The 9,917-nt window shown below is 41.1% G+C and overlaps 1 long non-coding RNA gene across 1 annotated transcript in view; it reads right to left on the reverse strand.

Moving 5' to 3' along the window:
• Nucleotides 1-9,685, reverse strand: part of LOC128106273 (uncharacterized) — a 146,335-nt gene extending 136,650 nt beyond the window's left edge. The window contains exon 1 of the long non-coding RNA XR_008216643.1: nucleotides 9,591-9,685. This is a non-coding gene — a long non-coding RNA (uncharacterized LOC128106273). The remainder of the gene's footprint in view (nucleotides 1-9,590) is intronic.
• Nucleotides 9,686-9,917: the final 232 nt, after the last annotated feature.

Here is a 9,917-nt window from a genome sequence, read left to right on the forward strand (position 1 = left end):
ATGAAATAGAAGCTTCCAAGGAGCAGATGAGATCTGTCAAACAGTTGTGGGGATGGAATGGGTCAACACTGAGCAGGAGAAAACTCTCATCAAGAGGACTCTTGGCTCTTAACATCACAGGGGACCCATAGTCACCACCAATGAGTCATATCCAGAACTTGGGAAAGCCTATTCATGAATGTTTGCTGGGGCCTACTTGAAGAACTGTCGTTTTTACATTTGTATATACTCATTTGATTAGTGTATGTCCACCTCAGACTAACATCATATAAGAACTATGTACTCTGTATCCAGATATCTAGACTACTGTCTAGCATTTAGTAAGCATACAATAAAGGGTTTTTTTTTCAATGAATGAAAGATGAAAATAAATAATGCTCATGTAAGAGAGTGTAAAGTAGTTGAGAATAAGTAATTAGGTTATTTTATTCACTCTTTCTGCTGTTGCTTAATGAGATAGGATTGCAGGTATCCCAGAATAATTATAACTTAGTATGTAGCCAAGGATGACCTTAAATTCTTGGTCCTCCTGGCTTCACCTTCACAAGCTGAATTACAGGCAAGTGCCACTATGCCTGGTATTATCTATGCATTCTTAGCTATTGGAAATACTAGTATATAGTTTACAATAACAGTGTTGGTGTTTTTCTTAACTAGTCATTTTACAGTTAACAGTATTTTACAGTCCTCCATTAAATAATCTTTGTAGACATTATAAGCCAAAAATGGAATAAAACAGACACATAAGAAAGACATTTGAAGCTGATAAAAACATTGTACTACTTGGAGACCACCAACATAGGATTCAATAGACAGCCAGAGCACTGGGTCCTGGCAAGAATAACGGCACACATGGTGTCTAAACATAGACTATTCCAGGCTTGGACAAGCCAAGTGTTATGTAATAAGCAACAGTCATTCAATGTGGGTGCTCCAAACTAGCACCCCTAGATTCTGCTCCAAGCTGGAAAAAGAAAATCATCTCAATAATTTTTCTTTTGTCTTTTCTGCAGCAAATTTGAATATTCACAGTAATAGAACACTCAAAATGTAAAAGTTGATTCCACTCCAACTTTTTATTGAAGCACTTAATTAGCTGATTATATACAGTTTCTTAGAATGGGCTAATTTGAGAAGGATTGAGTGCCTGAACTCCCCATGAGGCAGCTGAGGGCACTATTTTGACCTTGAAGCCTCATGAACCAGAGCACTGGATTGCTCTCCTCCTCAGCAAAGGTTCAGGATTGGCAGAGATCTCTTGGAATTTCACAGCAGCTAAATTGCCAGTGCTCAGGTAAATAATCCCTAATCCATGCTCTAGTAAACACCCCAATTATTATAATCATTGGCATGTACATTAGTGAGCACACAAGCATGCAGGCACATACACACACACACACACACACACACACACACACACACACACACACACACACACACACACACACAAATAATAGCTTTACTCACAAGCTTCAGAAACAAGAAACAACTCACAGACCCTTCCCTCAATGAATAAGTCAGCTATGGAAAATACATCTTCTAAAGTGGAATTAAGTACTTTTAAGAACAAAATATTGTAGCAGGAATCTTAACAGGTCTTATTAATAAAATCAAACCTGAGGCCAGTTATTGAGGTGAATGCTGGAAGATCAGAGAAGCACCACAAGCCACAGCTACCTCACCTCGCCATTTACTCAGCTGATCCTGTTTCCTCAGGCTGGAAGCCTCTGAGTCCTCATCCAGAATGAATCTCAGCTGAACTGCTGCTCCAAAGCCTGAAACCTTAACCAGCCAAATGCTTCTAGTTCCTGGTCTTCACGCCTTATATATCTTTCTGCTTTCTGCCATCACTCCCTGGGATTAAAGGCTCACTTCTTGGGATTAAAGGCGTGTGTCACCATGCCTGGCTGTTTCCAATGTGGCCTTGAACTCACAGAGATTCAGACAGATTTCTGCCTCTGGAATGCTAGGATTAAAGGCGTGTGCTACCACTGCTTAACCTCTATGTTTAATATTGTGGCTGTTCTCTTCTCTGACCCCAGACAAGTTTATTAGAGTGCACAATATTTTGGGGAACACAATACCACCACAAAATAGCATAAGGATACATTGAAAGAGCCAGTGACTGGTAGTGTGTTCTCACGGGTGGCTTGTGGATGAAGACACGGAATTCTTGATCTGTTTTTAGTCTACTCTTTGACACGGGCTCATCCTTGGCAGCTGTCATTTGTCTGTCAGGACATTCATGTCCCTCCATGGTATTTTCTCAGCAGTCAGCACCCTGGAATGAAGTAGTTTGTCCAAAGGCAGTTAGTTGTGTTATAAATATGGACAGTGTTACTGTTACAATCACCAGAGAAGAAGACCATGTTCTTCATCCCTGAGAATACTTTTATTTAGAAATGAATCCTCATCTAATGATGACAAAAATAAAACTTATTGAGATTATATGTGTATAACATATAATGTATAATACATCTCTTTCTCTCTCTCTCTCTCTCTCTCTCTCTCTCTCTCTCTCACACACACACACACACACACACACACACACACACACACACACATACACACACATACACACACACACACACACACACACACACACGGTTGGTGTTTGCATTGTGCACGATAGAGATGCATTCTAGTGGACTACATCTCTAATTCTAGGTGGGTATTCTATAGTATTACCACCCGTTAACATCAGGAGAATTGTATTTCCATTGAGGTGAGAGAACCAGCAAAAATACTTTTTGCCTTGATTAATAGACAATTCATCTGTTAATTAAAGGAATCATTAAGCACAGTTTTAACCTATTAAGGTTTAACTTTCAGTTAATTCTAATCATCAGTTGTATAGTTCTAATCACTTTGAGCAGTTTCCCTGTAAAGGCACAAACATTTGACCTCCAAATTCTAGCTTCTCTCTCCAGCATGTCTAAGAACATTTGAGCAATGTGTCAGCAGCCAATGCCTCACTTTTCTCTCTTCCTTCAGGATGGCAACTTTAATTAGGTAGTTTCACCTCCTACCTTCATCGACTCTGTGCTCGGTAATATTTTACTTGCAATTATCCCAGGCCTCCCACTGATTGCCTTAGAGAGTAAGCAGAACTTCTCTGACTAGAGTTTTGGTTTCCTCTTTGTTTTTTCTGGCAGATACAGTTTGCCTTATAATATGTAACACCTACGATAATTGCTGCTGCTTCAAAAACTCTGTGAGCTCTTTTCTGAGTGCTACTAAGTCACGCAGAAGGAGAGTTCACAACATAGAGACATTACTTTGTTTGTATTCCAGCATTCTCAGAGGGAGAAGAGTGCAAAGCCTTTCACCCTGGCGTCTCATTAATTCTGACACTATCCCTAGAGGCAGGGGAGTGACGAGCACCATTATTCTTGTTACAGTGGAGAAAACACTGAAGAACCCAGAGAGGTTAGCTATCTTGCTGAAGGTGACATGCAGTTATTTAGAGCCCAGAGGGGATTTTTTTTTTTAATGCACACAAACTTCAGGTTTCTGACTCTTAAATAGTTCATCCTTTCTCAGCTCTGCTTATGTGTCTGTTTGTTAAGGATGCTTCACTTTTAATTATTACACACAGTTGCCTGTGTGATTTAATGTAGGGCAAACCCCAGAAAAATCTCAGTAACTCCAAACAACCTGTTCATGTTCAGATTTACCAGTATGAAGAATCATATGGCTAAGCAAATATCCAGGCATCAAGCACAAAAGGCAAATGAAACCGCACATACTAACAGCTAGATGACCAAGAATTTATTCGATCCTCCTGGTGGGTATCATTCAGAGGTTGGAAACCTGAGAATACATTTCCTCAGATTCCTTGGCAGGTAGGACAAAACACACACTGACAATAAGATGCCCTTGTACAGTTTGGAAGGAAGACACAAGGAGGAGGCCGTTTATAGGTTCTGTGGCTTGCTGTTGCTTATAAAAGTTCTTATGCAGATGTTTAATGTTTTGCAGAAGAACCCAGTGGCACAGACTTGAGTGGTACCCAGGCTGGTTTTGGCAGGTCTGCTCTGCATGGAGCCATTCAGTCACTTATTCTAGCCTCAGAAGCAGTTGGTCACTACTGGGCAGCTAAGTGTTTCCGTTTCCTGCTTGAGAGGCATGAATGATGTAACTGGAAAAGGCAGGGACTTAAGGAAAGCCTAGAATTAGAATGGCCTTCTGCCTTTGCCTTTTATTTCCATTCTAGTCATTAGCAACTTAACTCCCTCATGTGGTCAGGTAAGGGCTCTGTAAAACAAGAAAAATACCGCTGACTTTGAACAGGTGCGATGACCATTAGAGAGAGACTCTAGACTGAAGGATTAGGCACAGTACCTAGATCAGGCACCCATCCCATCCAATCCAAAGCCCCAGGAAGGCAGAAGCGATGACTGTTTCCCCTTCTGTGTGATTGATGCTTAGTAATAGGCCTACCCATGGATACATTTAGGAATAATTCTGGCCAAACAATAAAATATGACCTATCATTCTCTCTATGAGTGGATAATCTTGCTGGCTGTAATGGCACATATCCAGAAAGCCAGCACTTAACAGGAAGAGGCAGGAGGATTGATGTGAGTTTAAGGCCAGACTGATATATGAAGAGAGTTTCAGGCCAGCCAGGGTTATATAGTGAGACCCTGTCTTAAAAACAAAATAAAACAACCACAAGACAAAAAATGAATAATCTCATCAGGTATGAGTATAGGAGATGAGTTGTTTTTAAAATTTGGCTCTCCAAAATTCCCACATTGTTCCTATGTTTATATATACAAATAAGAAGATATCTGTAGTCTGACAGATGCTTCAGTGGGGACAGTATGTTTCTTCCTGTCTGGCAGAAGGAAGGGTCTCATGGCATGGCATTTCCTCATCACCTATGCAAACATCACCTATGGACTGCTTCTTCCAGGTCTCATAATATTGTTTCCCTCTGACCAATGCCCTGAGTTTCCATTAATCTTGTAAAGATGTCCTTCTCCCTCTAAAATTATAAGTTATCTTGCTATCAGCTCTCAGCGATGCTTAGGTCTTAGACATTATTTTTACCCAAGCTTGTCCTGCAGTAGCAAGCTGAGAATATAAATTCAGTTTAATTTTTGAAAACAGCGATAGAAAAATACCATAGAACATAGGAAAATGTTATAAAACAATGTTATGAGTCTCTTGATGAACAAGACAGAACACAGGCCAGATTTCAGTAATACTAGAAACCAGAAACATTAAGCAATCGGGAATCATGAGAATACTACCTTTGTGTGCTTCTCTCTTGTTCCTTTGCAAGCCAGTTTCCGAGGACCTCTAATCAGTAGGAGAGAATTTAGATGTCAACAGCTCTGACTTTATCTGTTCTGACTCTGGTCAAGTAGCAGCTGGATCCTTCTCTAATTCCATATCCGACACTCCTACATCAGGAGTTCCAGCTGGTTACACAATGACCCGAGCACACTCACACTTATTGCACAGTGCACATGCTGGGTTTCAGTACATTCTTGTCCCATGAAAACTGTGGAAGTATGTTTATGTTCAAACATGACTGCTGAGAGTGTACCCTTGTGATCTGAGTCTGGTATTCAGTTAAGAATGTCCTTTGTGAGCTTGGCTGGCTCTCCAAGATGTTCCCATTTGCTGTGGGATGGTCTGTATGTCAAAAGTGTTGCTGATTGGTCAATAAATAAAACACTGATTGGCCAGTGGCCAGACAGGAAGTATAGGCGGGACAAGGAGAGAGGAGAATTCTGGGAAGTGGAAGGCTGAGTGGGAGACACTGCCAGTCGCTGCCATAACAAGCAGCATGTGAAGATGCCGGTAAGCCACGAGCCACGTGGCAAGGTATAGATTTATAGAAATGGATTAATTTAAGATATAAGAACAGTTAGCAAGAAGCCTGCCACAGCCATACAGTTTGTAAGCAATATAAGTCTCTGTGTTTACTTCGTTGGGTCTGAGCGGCTGTGGGACTGGCAGGTGAGAGAGATTTGTCCTGACTGTGGGCCAGGCAGGAAAACTCTAGCTACACCCATTGTACATATTTCATGTCTCCTGGCTTCCTTTCTAATTTCCAATCACAATGTTACACTATCTTGTCCCCTAATAGCAACAGTTTCTTTCACTACCCAAGCCTTTCTAATTTCTCTCCTGCCCAGAATTCACATTTGCCTTTTACATAGTGACACAGTCTCCTCTTAACTGTTAGAACAAATAACTCCAGGAGTCTCATGGCCTTACATCTAGTTTTCACCTTCCCAGATAATGCCATAATCTATAAGCATCCTCTCTATTAGTTTGCTTTTTCTTATCATTTCCTCTCTTTCTGTCTGGTCCCTGACCCAGCTCCCACAGCTAGTAGAGCATCTGAGGATTACAGGGTTCCACACATGCTCGGTGAGTCCATGTGGCAAGACACCAAGCTCTCCCCACAGCTGCTCTGTCTGGAGCAGTTACAGAAGCATGAGACCAAAGTCTGAATTCCTGAATTTACAGCGGAAACCTTCCACTTGTGACCATCGATTAAGTCAATAGCTTTCTACTTCTTCATTATGACCGGAAAAAAAATAGCATTTATGATACCTTTTTTCATAGGCTTATGTAAGTAAGAAATGATATGCTACATGAGATCTTTAGCAGTGAGAAGGTGAAATGTTAGTCATTTATAGCATAGCCCTTAGCAGTGGTAACTAATATTCATAGTGAAAACTATGTCTGTTTACCTGGTGTCAGGGTTGAAACTGTCCTAGGCTGATATGACAGGAATTTGTACAATTACCATAGAATAACACATCAGCTCTCCACGCATTTAGAAGACAAGTGGCCCACAACAGCCTAGGAATTTCCCATGGTTTCCTAGCTAAGTTTCCCAGACTGTCACAAGTGAAGGGGACTACTGTGCCACAAGGCTCTTCTCTTCACCTTTGCTCATATCTGTCACCTTCAGCTCACAGTTTCCACCTGTAAACATTTGCCTCCCTTAGCACTTTAATGAACTTCCCGTGGGCCTTTGTTCCTTAGCAGGATGTAAGTGCTGGGAGTCTGAGGGGATGGATGAAGGAAGGTGAGCAGGCTTGTGAATTGGGAGTTTGGGAAACAGAGCAGGAGGAAAAGATAGCTTTTGTTGTTATTGTTGCTGGGTTGTTTTTCCCTAAGGAAGAGAGAGAGAGAGGATAGGTCAGTGGCAAACAGGAAGACAGGAAACGGATAGCAACTAGGAAAAGAAACGAGATGTGGGGACTCACCACTTTCAGTACCTTCTACTCACTTCCTTTCCATTTTTCCTTAATAAACCTATGTTCACTCTATTTTTTAAATGGCATAAAAATGAAGAGTGAAGTGACTAATATTCATTCTAGAACTCAAAAGTAGAGTATCTTGCTGTGGATATCGCTCTGTATAGCTAAAGCACTGATTGGCCAGTGTCCAGGCAGGAAGTATAGGCGGGACAAGGAGAGAGGAGAATTGAGGAAGGAGGAAGGAAAGGGAGACCAGCTGGAGCCACTGCCAAGACAAGGAAGATGTAAAGTACCGGTAAGCCACAAGCCACGTGGCAAAGTAAAGATAAATAGAAATGGGCTGAATATAAGAGTGAGAGCTAGACAATGTTAGGCCTGAGCTCATGGCCAAGCAGTTTAAATAATGTAAGAGTCTGTGTGTTTATTTTATAAGTGGGCTCCAGGACTGGTGGGACTTGGCGGTGGGAGCTGGAGAAAAATTCTCCAGCTACAGTATCTGCTGTGTTTTCTGATAAATTATAAAAAAGCACTAAATTCAAAAAGACTCTTTTACCTATATCTCATATAGACAACAAAAGTATAACTTAATGTTAATGACCTGTTGAGCACTGTGCCAAGAGCTTTACAAATATTATTGCCTCATTTAATTCTGAAAGAACTCTATACAGCTGCTATCCCCATATTATAGATTAGAACACTGATACGTATAGAGGCTAAATAACTTGCATAAGGTTTCAAGGCTAATATATAGCTGACTGACTTCTCACACCATGTTCTTAATCACTATTCTTATTCCTCTGCACACTGAGATTTCCATAAGAGGCATAATTTTTCCATATAATCCTAGAAACTACTAAATAAATAGTCTCTTTTTACCCATGTTATGTACCCTGAGAAAGAGGAAAGGGAGGGACTAGAGCGATGGTGTGGCATTGATGCTCTTGTAGAGGACTCACGTTCAGTTCCTGGCACTCACATGACAGACTACAACCATCTGTAACTTCAGTTTCAGGGCATCTGACAGCCTTTTCTGGTTTCTGTGAGTACATGATATGCATGTGGTACTGCTGTGGGATGGTCTGTATGGCAAATGTGTTGCTGATTAGTCAATAAATAAAACACTGATTGGCCATTGGCTAGGCAGGAAGTGTAGGCAGGACAAGGAGGAGAATAAAGCTGGGAAGTGGAAGGCTGAGTCAGAGAGACACTGCAAGCTGCCACGATGAGAAACAGCATGTGAAGATGCCGGTAAGCCACGAGCCACGTGACAAGGTATAGATTTATAGAAATGGATTAATTTAAGATATAAGAACAGTTAGCAAGAAGCCTGCCATGGCCACACAGTTTGTAACCAATATAAGTCTCTGTGTTTACTTGGTCGGGTCTGAGCGGCTGTGGGACTGGCAGGTGAGAGAGATTTATCCTGACTGTGGGCCAGGCAGGAAAACTCTAGCTACATGGTACACACACATACGAGCATACATGCACACATACATACATACATGTATACATACATATGTACATATACACAAAGCACGGATACATGTAAATGCTGCTGTCCACTCCAGTATTCCTAGTCCATCAGACCTTTCCAACCTTTTAACATTGTGATATGATGTCATTTTCTCTTTCTACAAAGTCCATGATCTAGACTCATGTGATGAAGTAAAGAATTATCAGAACATTTTAAGTAAGCCGTTTTGGGCCCTGACAGTGCCTGGATGGCCAGGAACCAGAAGCTGGATAGCCAAGAGACCCAGGGTAGAGTCAAACATGGCTAGCCAAAAGGAAAAAAATAGTCAATGAAATAATTCCTAGTGATATTCTGCTTTTCTCGTAAATCAGTGCCTTATCCAGTCATCATCAGAGAGGCTTCCTCTGACAGCAAATGGGAGCAGATGCAGATACCCACAGACAAACATAAGGTGGAGCTCAGGGAACCCCTGAACATTCATTGCTACCCTGAAATCTGTGCAGCCTGAGGGTTGGCCAAGCCTGGTAGTGATTATCCTTAGCATCTGAGACACTCATAAGTGAACCCCTCTGGATGCATGTGCATAGTTTACCACCATCTCTCAGCCATATTGCTCTTTGTCGATAGGCCTCGTAAACATGCAGAATGTGTGCTACACAGACCAGTTTGAAGTTCATTTACAATTTGAACAATCTCAATTGAGTGAGGAACTTAACTCCCTACCCCTCACACAACTCTTTGTGTAACTGAGGATAATATCATTGAAATGCTATGGAAAATAAATTTGTGCCTTAAAGTTTTCTGCTTTGCTCACAGAAAAGATCTAATGAAGATCATCTTTGCAATTGTGATTATTAACATTGCCAATAAGGTCTTCATACCTGGGTATCCACAAGTGAGAACGCAGGCTGGGTCCATTCTGGAATGTTATTTCTTAACCAAGAATTTTGTTGGACTCAGCAGATGTTAGAAACTAAAAACGGAAGAACGGAAGAAATGAGGCATTGACTTCAGCAATAATTAGGTTTGATATAAAAACAGTATTCTTCGTGGTCTACTGTGAGAGTTATTTGTAGGCACACCAGCTCTTATGTAAAGCAGTACTTTTTAAATCATTTATTTTTTATTGCTACAGCCAGACCTACACTGTAGGTAGGTCATACTTTTTACATTTCTGCATTTTGCATACCTAGAAGTTAATAAAATAT

Source organism: Peromyscus californicus, unplaced genomic scaffold, assembly GCF_007827085.1.
Source record: "Peromyscus californicus insignis strain IS unplaced genomic scaffold, ASM782708v3 Scaffold_9__1_contigs__length_137607984, whole genome shotgun sequence".
NCBI classification, from domain to species: domain Eukaryota; kingdom Metazoa; phylum Chordata; class Mammalia; order Rodentia; family Cricetidae; genus Peromyscus; species Peromyscus californicus.